Source organism: Suncus etruscus, chromosome 2 (assembly GCF_024139225.1).
Source record: "Suncus etruscus isolate mSunEtr1 chromosome 2, mSunEtr1.pri.cur, whole genome shotgun sequence".
NCBI classification, from domain to species: domain Eukaryota; kingdom Metazoa; phylum Chordata; class Mammalia; order Eulipotyphla; family Soricidae; genus Suncus; species Suncus etruscus.
Window position 1 is genome coordinate 119,545,030 of NC_064849.1, and position 13,997 is coordinate 119,559,026.

A 13,997-nucleotide genomic window follows, 5' to 3' on the forward strand; every position below is an offset into this window, starting at 1 on the left:
GTTTAATTTATGTATATATACTTGAACCATATCATTTCAGCTTAATTTTTAATTTTTTGGTTTATTTGGGGGTCTTCCAAGTGTACCTTAAACCCTTGTACTATCTGTTCAACTCCTCAATTCTTGTTCTTAAATGAAATGACCCAAATTTTTATTATATATTTTTAATAGTTTAAAGCAATTTCTCTTGATTAGTTATTCAGTTTGAAATATAACTCAGAAGTTTCTAAAGTTTTATACTATTAACAAAACTATTGTTCCTGCCTAGTTATATAAGTGGAATTTTTTCAATGACTAAATTTAGGTTGAAAAATTTTTGTTAACTGGAAATGTTTTAGGAGATAACATTTTTCTAAGTTATTTCATGTGGTATGCTCACATTTTGAGTTAGCTGACTACTAAATATTTTTCCTCTCTTTTCAAAATGCCAACCAACTTGGCCTATATTTTCTCATCATTTGATGACCTTGATTTTCACTGCACTGAGAAGTAGAAGAATCAAAATAGAGCCCCTAAAAGCCAGCATCATAAAGCATACTTGATGGCATCTGTTCCCACATTGCTAACACCTGCACCCACTCCATCCTCCCACCCCATTCCTTTAGGTGAATTTTCCACATATTGAACTTAACTTAAGCACCACTACCACATCCACCTTGTTTATTTAGGACATTACTCCAGCAATTCACTTGTATCACCTAGTTAGCCCTTTACTCTAGATCAACCCTATTAGTATAATTTTATTTCATTGTAAAAACAAGTGTAAAATCTACCTTGAGCCACTTATTTTTACTTTCACCTATTTCTTTCATCATTTTTTAAAAAATATATTACTATGTAGTAAAATTAAGATATGTAGTCTCAATTCTTTAATTTCTCACTTGGTTCTCTCTTAGAGCCACTTAGACCTCTCTTAGAGGTCTGTTGCCTTTGCTCTTTGTCAGGATGAGCAGTTTTCCATGCCCAGAACCTCACAGGACCTGGTGCAGGCTTTGAAATGCTCTCCTTGAAAACGAGTCTTCACTTGAACTTCTAAGGCCACAGATTCCTTTGGAGTTCCTTTCTGGTGCTTCCTTCTTGACCCCTTTGCTGATTCCTCTTCCTAAGTCCCACTTTACTGTTTGTGCTGTTAAAAAAAAAACCTCTGTGCTTGGAATGCTTTACTCTTCTGCCTACATGCATTCAGTTATTTCAGTCAGTGCTTTGCTCTAAATGTCATCTGATGTATTTGCTCCAGGTAAGTCTTCTCTTTCCTTTCAGATCTTCTCTCCTCTTTCTCTACCCTGGTCTCTGCCTCAGGAGGTTGGCTTGATGTGCTTTATCAACAAGCATTCAATGTTTTCTATCTTCTGTTGACTGTGACCAATCGTGAGTAATGAATGAACATCAAGAGACGAAGAAGGATGATGCTGAGACATTTCCTCTTTCAGATTTTCTAGACAAGTACTGTTGACAGATTGTGTTTCACTGTGTATACTTTTCCTTTATAAATAAACTTAACTATTCCTGATTTCAGACTTACATTATTTTCTCTTGCACCCAAGCAATAGGATGCAAATGATATTTGAATGGACTTCCGGTCTGCTCTATCAAGCCACAAAGCTGCTACTCTGAATTACTACTGGAAATATCAGACTTTTATTTTCCCTTATTTTGCTTGACACCCAATACTGTAATACTTCTGGCTCTGCACTTTGAATGACTCCTGACAGGCACAGGCAATGCCAGGGATCAAACCCAGATAGACCTTGTGCAAGGCAAATGCCCTACCCACTGTGCTATTGCTTTGTCCCAATCAGAATTTTTTTTCTTTTTTTATTTAAACACTGTGGTTACAGGGTTGTTCATACTACAAATTTTATTTCCACAGATAAAATTGTTGATGATTGTCCCTTTGTAGTAAAATCCCTCTAAATATTCTTTTTTTTAAATGGAGTTTGGAGAAATAGTACAGTTGGTTGTATGCTTGCCTTGCACAAGGCCAGCCTGGGTTTGTTCCCTTGCATAGAATATGGTCCCCTGAGAACCACCAGGAGTGATTCTGAGTACAGATTCAGGAGTAAGCCCTGAGCACCTCTAGGTGTAACCCAAAATCAAACCACAAATTGTAAGGGCCACACCTGGAAGTGTTGGGCACCAGAAAGACATGTGGTATCAGGAATGGAATTCAGGGCTTCACACAGGCAAAGAAAATATTCTACTCATGTGCCTGGCCTGATCTTTAAATGATCTTAATTTGAATCTGCTGGTATTTTCTTTTGGGACTCAGCCTCAAGTCAACTCCAATATAAACACTGGATCCCACCCCCTCTGCTCAGGCCTCTCTCTCATTAGAGTGAGCCCCTATGTCCTTTCTGAGGTTCTTCATCTACTATAACTTTTGCTTTTGTTTTCTCTACTTCAACCTTCCCAGGCTCCTCACATTTTTCTTTATCATTCTCTTTTTCCTCTTTCCTTTCTCCCTCCATCCTTCCTCTGCTACTTCCTCTCCTCTCTTTTTTCCTTCTTTATTCCCTCCCTCTGTCCCTTCCTCCCTCCCCCCTTTCTTCTTTCTTTCCTCACTCAACATTATTTGGGGGATACTCTCAGCTCAATACTTGGGATATAATCATGGCAGAATGCAGGGGACCATGCAATGCCAGCTGTAGATCTGTGCTTTCCACATGTGAAGCATGTGCTCAAAACTTTGAGTGACCTCTCTGTCCCTTCTTATGTTTCTTGAACACTATTAACACAATTAAACCTCAGTACTCTTCTTTGTCATCTTTTCCCTGGACAGAGAGGCAAGGGATTGATTTCTTTGTGTTCTTCAGACCTTCCACCCATATTATTTATTTTGTGTATTATAATCCATTTCAGAAGGACAGTGATTTTTTTTTGCAGTTGTATTAATGTTTGTCCCATTCCTCACTCACCTCTACTTCAAGATCAAGTATTTTTACCTGAAACAAGGAAGTGAAATGATAGTATTTTTTAAAAGACCTAACTAAATGGTGCACACTGTTTTGATGAATAAAAAGCTCAATATATGAATACTTCAATTCACTGAATAAATGATCAATAAATTTAGCACAATTCCAATAAAACCTCTTTCAGAGTTTTTCAAGGAACCTGACATCTTATTTCTACATGCCAAGTGATAAGCATAGACAAAGACTAACAAAGCACTCTGAAAGAAGAATAAATGAGGACATTTTTCCTCCCAGATATCAACACAATTTCATAAAATTTTAGTAATTGAAAAAGATGGTCTCAGCTCAGGAATAAACGAATTGACAGTGCAACAAAAGAAAAGACACAAATGCAAACCTGTGCATGTAAAAGGTAATCTATGACATTGGTAACAAAGCAGTCACCAGAAAAAGGAAGGGTAATTGAAGAAATTGTCCTCTGACACTTGTTTATCCCTGCAAAATATCATTGGATCCCTAGCTCCTACCCTATCCCTAGCTTATATCCTATATTTAATTGATCCTAGGTGAGACCAACTTAAATGTATGTGGCAATGTAAATGTAAACTTAACAATATTAACAGAAAATTAAATCTGTTTGACTTTAGAGAAGAATTAGACTTACTAAAAATACTAGCCAGGAAAAAAAGAGTGATGATCTGTCTAAGTAAAAACAAAGAACATTTGTTCATTAAGATACAGTATGAAGAAAGCTATAATATATTATAAGAGAGTAGGTGATACTTAAATTAAGTGTAGCTGATAAGATTTTGTTTGTTTGTTTGTTTGGTTAGTTTTTGGGCCACACTGGTGATGCTCAGGGGTTACTCCTGGCCATGCACTCAGAAATCGCTCCTGGGTTGGGGAACCATATGGGATGCTGGGGATTGAACCCAGATTCGTCCTGGGTAGCTGCATGCAAGGCAAATGCCCTACCACTGAGCTATCACTCCAGCCCCTGATAAATTATTGCTTGAAATATAGAAAGAACTTCTAAAAATCAATGGAAAAACCTGACAGATTTCCCGAAATGAAAACAGACAAAGGGTTGGTCAAATTTTTAGAGAAGCAGAAACATGAATGACCAACATTCATGATAACAGTGGTCTTGTCCATCATGAATGACCCAAGTCTTCTTTCGAAACCACGAGATTTTCATTGGACAGTGTTATCAAAGTGTGAGCAGAGAGGTGGAGCAATGAAGTGCTTACACTCTGCCAGTAAGAATCCCAGGGTGGCCCTAATCTGAGTCTCTAATTGTGAACATTTACAAGGACACCCCTGGCATGTGCCGGCACGTCCACAACAGCATCATTGAGAAGAGAAGAGAAGACCAAACAGGCTAAGAATGTAGCTCAGTGGTCAAGTACTTGCACTGGGCTCAAGGGTGGACACCACCTCAGAAAGCAAACAAAACACACCCTCCCCTCAAAAAGACACCCTTTTCAGAGGTTAGAGACACCTCAACTATCTATGGACGATATGAATATTTGGTAGGATTTTAACACTTATAAATAAATAAATTGTACTATTCGTGAATAAGCTGTAGCTTGCCCTACAATATCCCCTTTAGAGCAGTGAGAAGGAGCGAGTCGCATTGCCCGCTGGCTCTCTTTCCAGACGTACTGGCTGGTGTTGCTCCTGTCCTGGCAGCCGGAGCAGCTGGGCTCGGGTGGGAAGCCAGGGCTTCCAGTAAGGACGTGGGCTCTGGGGCAGGCAGGCCCTGTTCCCTTTCCCTCATTCAGTTCTGACTCATTCCACCCCTGGCTTCACACTCTCACACTCTTAGGCACCTCACCCCAAAGCAGGCCATATGTACATGTGTGTGCATATTGTTGTGTGTAACCATATTGGGATTCCAGCAGGAAAGGACATTGTGAACAACACACTCAGTCTTCTGCCCTCTGCATGCTCCTGACAGGGTTGACCCTGTCAGAGTCACCTCTGTATTCCCCAAGCATGGTGCCTGGCGCGGCCCAGGCAGTCAAGAACATGGAACAAAAGACCAGTGACTTAACTGGTCAGACCTAAGGGAAACAGAAATCAGGTCAAGAGCCTCTTGCCAGAACCAACAAACTCACTGGGAAAGCTGGTATCTACAGATAAGGAAATGGGTGGATGGTAAAGTTGGAAGTAGAGGTAGTTTAAGGTCTTTCTTGGAGGAACTAAACAAAAGCATATTGACTGGAAGTGTAGGCCTCCTGGTTCTCTTTGATGCAAGTGTCCACAACTTTCTCCGTCCACAAGAAAGCAGAGCTTTCCCCATCTAAGAAAGGAGCACAGCCAAAGCTTTTGTCCTCCTGCTGCCAGGGTGTGGATCATGGCTCACCATTCAACTGGAACAAGATTTTTGGCAGTGGTGCCCTTCAGTAGCTTTTCTGTTTGTCCCCGTGCACAGGCCAAGCCACTTATGGGATGGGCTGGCACCTGATTGCTTAGGTACCAGGCTCCAGGGCTCACCTTCTTACCCTCACCACATGTTTTCCCAATTAGCTCAATGTTCATGTTTTCTGTCCTTCTATCATGACTAATTTACCAGTCCTCTCAGGAGGTGCAAGAGCTCAAAGAAACCCCAAATTTTCCTGCCTTATGGTGAAAACCACTGAGATCTGGCCTGTGTGTTCCAGCATTCAGAGCAAAAGTTGGCCTTCGTTCCTGTCACCACTCCAGGGTCACCTCAGCCTCAAGCTGTATACTTGGTGCTCTGCACAAAGGTTCTGCAGAGAGGCTGTGGGGTAGAATCCAGACTGTACCCTGCTTCCCAAGCTGGGGGAGGGGGATGCTGTAGGAAAGGCCCCTTCTTCTCAAGGAAGGTTAACTCCTCCCCAAGGCAGGGCACCTTAGTCTACTTGGCACTGAGTTCGACATCCCTTCCCACCTAGTCCTGATGACAGCGGCAGCACCCTGGGGCAGGTTGGTGGCTGCTTCCTGTCCAGTTGTTGCTGTGTGGAAAGGCCATGAGTTTGGTTTCTGCTGGCCTTGTTCCAACGCTGCCTCTCCATGAGCATTCATCAACCCAGGAAACACCCTGCGTGGGGAAGTGTGGGCCAGGCTGCCCCGCCTGTACTCAGCCTGTGGCTCCTTACCTGGCTAATTCCTGCCTCACAGTTTAGTCCTGAACTTCCCTTTGTGTCCCGGCTCCTGTCTGCTTGCTGCCTCCCTGGATGCTGTAGGTCTCTTCTCTCAGTCTTCACTTGACTCAGAACAGAGGGCTTAATACTGACAGCACTTCCAATCAGGACAGGAAGGGATTGTCTTCCATCCCAATAAAGCATTCTTTTATGATTTGGGGGTTTGAATTTGTATTTGCCACACCTCATAGTGCCCAGGGGCTGCTCCTGACTCAGTGCTATGGAGTTGGTCCTAGTTGAGCAATGCCAGGAATCAAACCTGGACTTCCTGCATGCAAAATATATGTTCTAGCCTTTTCATGTAATCCCTTCAATAAGATTTTTGCAATAAGCCAGACCTGACCATTGTGACACCCCCACCCCAGTCTGCAGTTTACAGAGAGCTTCTGACCCCTTCTGTTCTGGCAACCCTTCCCTCTCTGTGTCAAGGTCATCTACCATTTTTTCTCTCCTCCTGCACTTCGTTCAAGAGTACAGAACGCCTGCTCGTGTGTGTGTGTGTGTGTGTGTGTGTGTGTGTGTGTGTGTGTGTGTGTGTGTGTGTGGTTTTTGGGTCACACCCGGTAGTGCTCAGGAGTTTTTCCTGGCTCCGTGCTCAGAAATTGCTCCTGGCTGGCACGGGGGACCATATGGGATGCCAGGATTCGAACCGATGACCTCCTGCATGAAAGGCAAAAGCCTTACCTCCATGTTATCTCTCCGGCCCCAGAACGCCTGCTCTTATTGTTTTCAGCAATGTGTTCAGATTCCCAATAACATTTTTCATAGTTTCACCCACATCTAGACCCAACCAACCTTTTGCCTCCCCCATGAATCATCACTTTATGCCACACACAATATATAACACATATGCACATGCAAGCACTCACAGCACTGCTTTGCGGGCAAGGGTCACTATCCAAAGAATATCTGTTTGCTGAAGCCCTGTGCATGGTGAGTCATAAGCCTCTACTGAAAGTCCCCCTTGTTACTGGTAGTACTGGCATTGTTACTGGTAATATTGGCTAGCTGTCTCCTCTTGGAACTGAACTATGTGGCTTGCTGAGACCAAAGAAACAAAGAAATCTGGGTTCAATTCCTGGTATCCCATATGATCCCTGAGCCTTCCAGAAGCAACTTCTGAGTGCAGAGCCAGGAGTAACCCCTGAGCATGGTCAGATGTAGCCTAAAAACCAAAATCTATACATGAAACCCTATCATGAACAGCATTTTAAATCATGGTGCCTCAAAATAAAATTTAAAGACTATGAGGGAGAGAGCTCAAAAGCCAGGAGCACATGTTTTGCTTTTGAGAGACTGGTTCAATTCCTGCCTACGGGTTCCTTAAGCACATTGCTGAGAGCTGCTCTGCTAAAATTGGACCCTTAACCCCACCTCCAAAAAAAAATCTGGGGGAAAATATCACTCTTTGAAAAATGTACTTTGGAGACATTTTGCCTCTTACCTTTTTGCTGAGCCTTCAGCTCATTTCTGACAGGATATTTACAATTTCTTTTTCTTTCCTTTTTTTTTTTTATGGTGTTTTTTGGGCCACACCCAGTGACGCTTAGGGGTTACTCCTGGCTATGCGCTCAGAAGTTGCTCCTGGCTTGGAGGACCATATGGGACACCGGGGTATCGAACCTAGGTCCGTCCTAGGCTAGTGCTGGCAAGGCAGACACCTTACCTCTAGTGCCACCATGCCGGCCCCAATTTCTTTTCTTTTTTAACTTCATTGATTGATTGTTTTTTGGGCCACACCTAGTAGTGCTCAGGGGTTACTTCTGGCTCTGCACTCAGAAATCACCCCTGGCAGGCTGGGGAACCATATGGGATGCCAGGAATCAAACTGGGTCCCTCCCAGGTCAGCCGCATGTGAGGCAAATGCCCTTACTGCTGTGCTATCTCTCCGGCCCCAAACATCCAATTTCTATTTCTCCTCTTAATTCATTCTGGTCATTCCAACATCCCTGTAGACCAATTCCCTTAGTTCAGCTCTAGAAGCTTGCCTCAATCACTTGGGTTCTCCAAGTCCACTCTTTTCTTCCCACCTAGCCTTCTCTCTTAAGGGATCTTGGCACCCATGCACCCTGGCTCCAATGGAGGCATAAGACTTGAGGGTGGGAGAGAGATGAAAGCACATTTTCTGTTGCATCTTAAAAAGTGGAACTTTTTTCCAGGTGTGCTTTGAAGATTCTTTGCACCCCAATTTCATTGGGGCATTTTTCTCAAGCATATACTACTAAATGAGAATCTCTGGAATAAAATTTTGACATTTGCATAGTAGTGGGTGAACCAGTAGCCACAGATCCTTTGACATTTTTCCCATCAAGAAACTATTTCCCGGGGCCGGGCGGTGGCGCTGGAGGTAAGGTGCCTGCCTTGCCTGCACTAGCCTAGGACGGACCGCGGTTCGATCCCCCGGCGTCCCATATGGTCCCCCAAGAAGCCAGGAGCAACTTCTGAGCGCATAGCCAGGAGTAACCCCTGAGCGTCACAGGGTGTGGCCCAAAAACCAAAAAAAAAAAAAAAAAAAGAAACTATTTCCCTTCCATATGAAATTCATCTATGGCTATTCCAGGACATGCTTTGGTCTCTAGAAGCCTTAAACCACATAGAGAGACCCTTAGACTATGTAAAGAATCTACTCAGCCAATTTTAAAATTGTCCTTTCCTATTGGGTCTTCCAGATGAGGCCAATTGAGTACGAGAAGAAAACCAGTCTACTGAGAGCAGATAACCACCTTGCTAAGCCCTTTCTTAACCCACAAAATATTAGCATTTTTTGTTTAATAGTGATACACATAAGAACATGCAGATATCACAATTCCTCTAGACAATTATAGAATTTGAGTCACTGTTGTAAAGGTATCTAATACTTAAGGAGTGAAGTTTTATATTAAAGCATAGGAAATAAAATTCATTTACTAAATTATTGTCCTAGGCAGAGAAAGATACAGCAAAATAAGGTCTTGTCATTTATATTGCTGAGCTCATTTTGTTTATTGAACAGTAGGCCATTCTAATCATGGCACAAACAAGAGAGGGCCTCTGAACTCCTGAATTTTTCTAGTCAATTCAATTGCCATAGACAGTGTTAATAAACAATGTCATCTCAATGAAATAAAATTCAGCTTTAGATTTAAAATGTAACAAGACCTGACAACATTTGGCTTGGATCTGTTTCCTTAGTCTGTGCTTACAGGCAAACCCTAAAAAAATTTTCTTTTTTATGTTTTTGGTTTGTCTCTTGGGAGAATATTTTAAGACTGTGGGTTTCTTTTAGGTTTCATAATTAAACCTTTAGGCTTAGAAGTCACATGATTCACCACTACTTTTGCCATCATTTTGAACAAAAGCCACTGGACCCTACAAACTCCACTAGAATTAGTTTTGTTTTGGTTTCTCAACAAAGCAGTTTGATCAAATCTGTGAAGTTTTCACATATTCAGCAGAGACTGGTGTGAAACTCAGCATCTTCTTTGGATGCTTCTGCTCAGCCTCGGTGGGTTTGGATGGGCCAATGCTTAAAAATGGAGTTCTAAAAGCATAAAACCACACAAGCCAAAAATATTTTTTCCAAAATGAGTTGAACTAAGCTGAATCTGCTAAGATGTATGCCCTCTCTGTGCAGACAAGTAGATGTGCCCTTCCCATTGCAATTTCCAGCCTGCCAGCAAACTCCTTGATTAACTGTGACACAACTGAGTAGAATTTACTTTTATAGTTTACTTTTACAGAGGTGGCTAAGGTGCTTGCCTTGTATGTGGCTGACTCAGGTTTGATTCCCCAGCACCTCACATAGTCCCTAAACACCACCAGGAGTTATTCATGAGTACAGAGCTAGGAGTAAACCCTGAGCACTGTCAAATAATTCCTCAAAAAATTAAAACATGGACATGCCCAGAAAGGGAGGAGCCACTGAACTCTGCTGGATCTCAGATGCCAGCACCCCTATCTGCCTTTCTTCTGTGCTGTGCTGCATTTTCGGCCTGATTTCATCCTCTGTGTGGCTCATCTGCCGACGGCCTGCCTTCCCGTGAGCCTTCCATGGAGGTGAGTCGACACGCTCAGAAAGGGAGGAGCCACTGAACTCTGCTGGATCTCAGATGCTAGCACAGAACCCCTATCTGCCTCTCTTCTGTGCTGTGCTGCATTTTCGGCCTGATTTCATCCTGTGTGTGGCTCATCTGCGGATGGCCTGCCTTCCCATGAGCCTTCCGTGGAGGTGAGTAGACATGCCCAGAAAGGGAGGAGCATGGCACATCATTTAGCCAATGAATACAACCACAACATGTAGAAAAACCCACAATACAAGTGTGACAATGGGAAAACAACGCAGGCCAGCGCCAGATATAGAGAATGAAGATGGCAACTCTGATGACTTGAACATGACCAACCAACTAGTCAGTCTCTCAGATAAGGAGTTTAGAGTCGCAATATGAAAGATGTTCAAAGAACTCAAACAAAGTATAGAAGAGAACAATAATAAGAATCAAGAGAATATGAAGATAGAAATCTGAAAACTCCAAACTGAAATTTTAGGTCAAATAACAGGTCTGAAAAACTCAGTAGATGAATCGAAAAAAAAAAAAAACATGGTTGAGCTTTCCCATGGGTTAACAGCAGCTGAGGATAGAATTGGTACACTGGAAGATGAGATGAATAACAATTCCATACAACAGAAGAGATTGGAAAAAAGCCTCAAAGCAAATTATCAAAGAATGGAAAAATTACTCAAAGAATGGGAACAGATGAAAATAGAAGTCTATGATAAGCTCAACAGAAACAACTTAAGAATCATTGGAGTTCCAGAGACCCGGGAAGAAAATCTCCAGGAAGAATCAACGGTCAAGAACATCATTAAAGAGAAACTACCAGAGCTAATGTATACATGTGATCAAATCCTGCATGCCCGAACAGTACCAACTAAAAGAGACCCCAGGAAAAACACTCCAAGACACATCCTAGTCACAATGACGAATCCCACAGATAGAGACAGAATTCTGAAAGCAGCAAGATCGAAAAGAGAAATTACATTCAAGGGAACATCCTTGAGATTTACTGCAGACCTGTCACCGGAAACACTCAAGGCCAGAAGGCAGTGGTGGGACATAGTGACAAAACTCAATGAAATAAATGCTTCGCCTAGAATACTGCACCCAGCAAAACTCACTTTCAGGTTTGAAGGAACAATACATGGTTTCACAGACAAACAACAGCTCAGAAATATTACAGACTCAAAACCATTCTTAAAAAAAAACTGAACAGCATACTTTAAGACAAGACTGACCAACAAACACACCAAACTTTGATATAAAGATGGCACTAACTCCCAGGACAATTTTTTCTCTCAATGTCAATGGACTAAATGCACCAGTTAAGAGACACAGAATGGCTAAATGGATCAAAAAACTCAATCCAACCTTCTGCTGCCTACAAGAAACGCACCTGAATAGTCAGAACAAACATAGACTCAAAATAAAAGGCTGGAGAAAAATCATCCAAACAAACAATACCCATAAAAAAGCTGGAGTAGCCATACTAATATCAGATGATGCAAACTTTATACTTAGGAAATTTGTAAGGGACAAAGATGGACATTTTGTATTAATCAATGGATATGTACAGCAGGAAGAAATCACTCTCCTAAACATATATGCACCAAATGAGGGGCCAGCAAAATATTTAATACAATTGTTGACAAATCTGAAAAATAATATCAATAACAACACAATAATTGTGGAAGACCTCAACTTGGCATTGTCAACACTGGACAGGTCAACCAGACTGAAACCCAACAAGAATATACTAGACCTGAACAGAGAAATGGAAGAAAGAGGCCTAGTAGATATATACAGGACACTCCACCCCCAGAAGCCTGGATACACATTCTTCTCTAATGTACATGGAACATTCTCCAGGATAGACTACATGCTAGCACATAAAACATACCTCCATAATATCAAGAGGATAGAAATTTTGCAGGCTACCTTTGCTGACCACAAAGCCCTGAAATTATATGTTAACTACAAAAGGACACAGAAGAAAAACTTTAATACCTGGAAGTTAAACAGCCTAATACTGAATAACCAGTGGGTCCAAGATGAAATCAAAGAGGAAATCAAAACCTTCCTGAAAACAAATGACAATGGAGACACAAACTATCAGAATCTATGGGACACAGCAAAAGCAGTACTGAGAGGAAAATTTATAGCTTTGCAAACACACATCAGGAAAGAAGAAGGGGCATACCTGAATAGCTTAATAGAATTAAGAATTAGAAAGTGCTCAACAAAGGGACCCAAAAATAGGGCGGCAGAAGGAAATAACAAAGCTGAGAGCAGAAATCAATGAAGTGTAAACCCGAAAAATAATTCAAAAGATCAACGAAAGCAGAAGTTGGTTCTTTGAAAAAATAAACAAGATTGATAGACCACTGGCAAAACTAACAAAGAAAGAAAGAGAGAGAAACTTGATAACTCGTATTAGGAATGAAAAAGGAGAAATCACTACTGATATGGTAGAGATTCAAAAGGTAATCAGAAACTACTTTGAGAAACTCTATGCAACTAAAAATGAAAACCAGGAAGAAATGAATAAATTCTTGGACTCTTATAATCTTCCATGGTTGAATGAAGAGGATGTAGCATATCTAACCACACCCATCACTATAGAGGAAATTAAGACAGTAATTAAATGTCTGCCCAAAAACAAAAGCCCAGGCCCAGATGCATTTACTAATGAATTCTTTCAAACCTTTCAAGAGGAATTACTACCAATCCTGGCAAGACTCTTCCATGAAATCGAAAAAACAGGAAAACTTCCAAATAGCTTTTATGAAGCCAACATCACCTTGATACCTAAACCAGACAGAGATGCTACGAAAAAAGAGAATTACAGACCAATATCTCTGATGAATACAGATGCAAAGATTCTCAACAAAATCCTGGCAAATAGGATTCAATGCCTCATTAAGAAGATCATCCAACTATGATCAAGTAAGTTTCATCTCAGGAATGCAAGGCTGGTTTAACATCCGTAAATCTATCCACATAATACACAACATCAACAACAAGAAAAATTAAAATCACATGATCATATCAATAGATGCAGAGAAAGCATTTGATAAGGTCCAACACCCATTCTTGATCAAAACTCTCAGGTAGATGGGAATGGAAGGAACCTTTCTCAATATAGTTAAGGCCATCTACCACAAGCCAAGGCAAATATTATCCTCAATGGAGAAAAACTGAAAGCCTTTTCTCTAAATTCTGGCACAAGACAAGGCTGTCCTCTCTCACCACTGGAAGTACTCGCTATAGCGATTAGGCAAGAAAAAGATATCAAGGGCCGGAGAGATAGCATGGAGGGTAAGGCATTTGCCATTCATGCAGAAGGTCATCAGTTCGAATCCCGGCATCCCATATGATCCCCCGAGCCTTCCAGGAGCGATTTCTGAGCGTAGAGCCAGGAGTAACCCCAGAGCAGTGCCGGGTGTGACCCACAAACAAAAAAAAAAAAAAAAAAGAAAAAGAAAAAGAAAAAGATATCAAGGGAATCCAGATAGGAAAGGAAGAAGTCAAGCTCTCACTGTTTGCAGATGACATGATACTCTACTTAGAAAACCCTAAAGACTCTACAAATAAGCTTCTAGAAACAATAGACTCATATAGCAAGGTGGCAGGCTACAAAATTAATACACAAAAATCAATGGCCTTTCTATACACCAATAGTAATAAGGAAGAAATGGACATTAAGAAAACAACCCCATTCACAATAATGCCACACAAACTCAAATATCTTGGAATCAACTTGACTAAAAATGTGAAGGACCTATACAAAGAAAACTATAAAACTCTGCTCCAAGAAATAAGAGAGGACACACAGAAATGGAAACACATACCCTGCTCATGGATTGGCAGGATTAACATCA

General features: G+C 41.4%; 1 long non-coding RNA gene across 2 annotated transcripts in view; it reads right to left on the bottom strand.

Moving 5' to 3' along the window:
* LOC126001558 (uncharacterized) overlaps positions 1–13,997 on the bottom strand; it is a 998,123-nt gene that overhangs the window by 333,475 nt on the left and 650,651 nt on the right. The gene's annotated exons all lie outside the window — the stretch shown is intronic.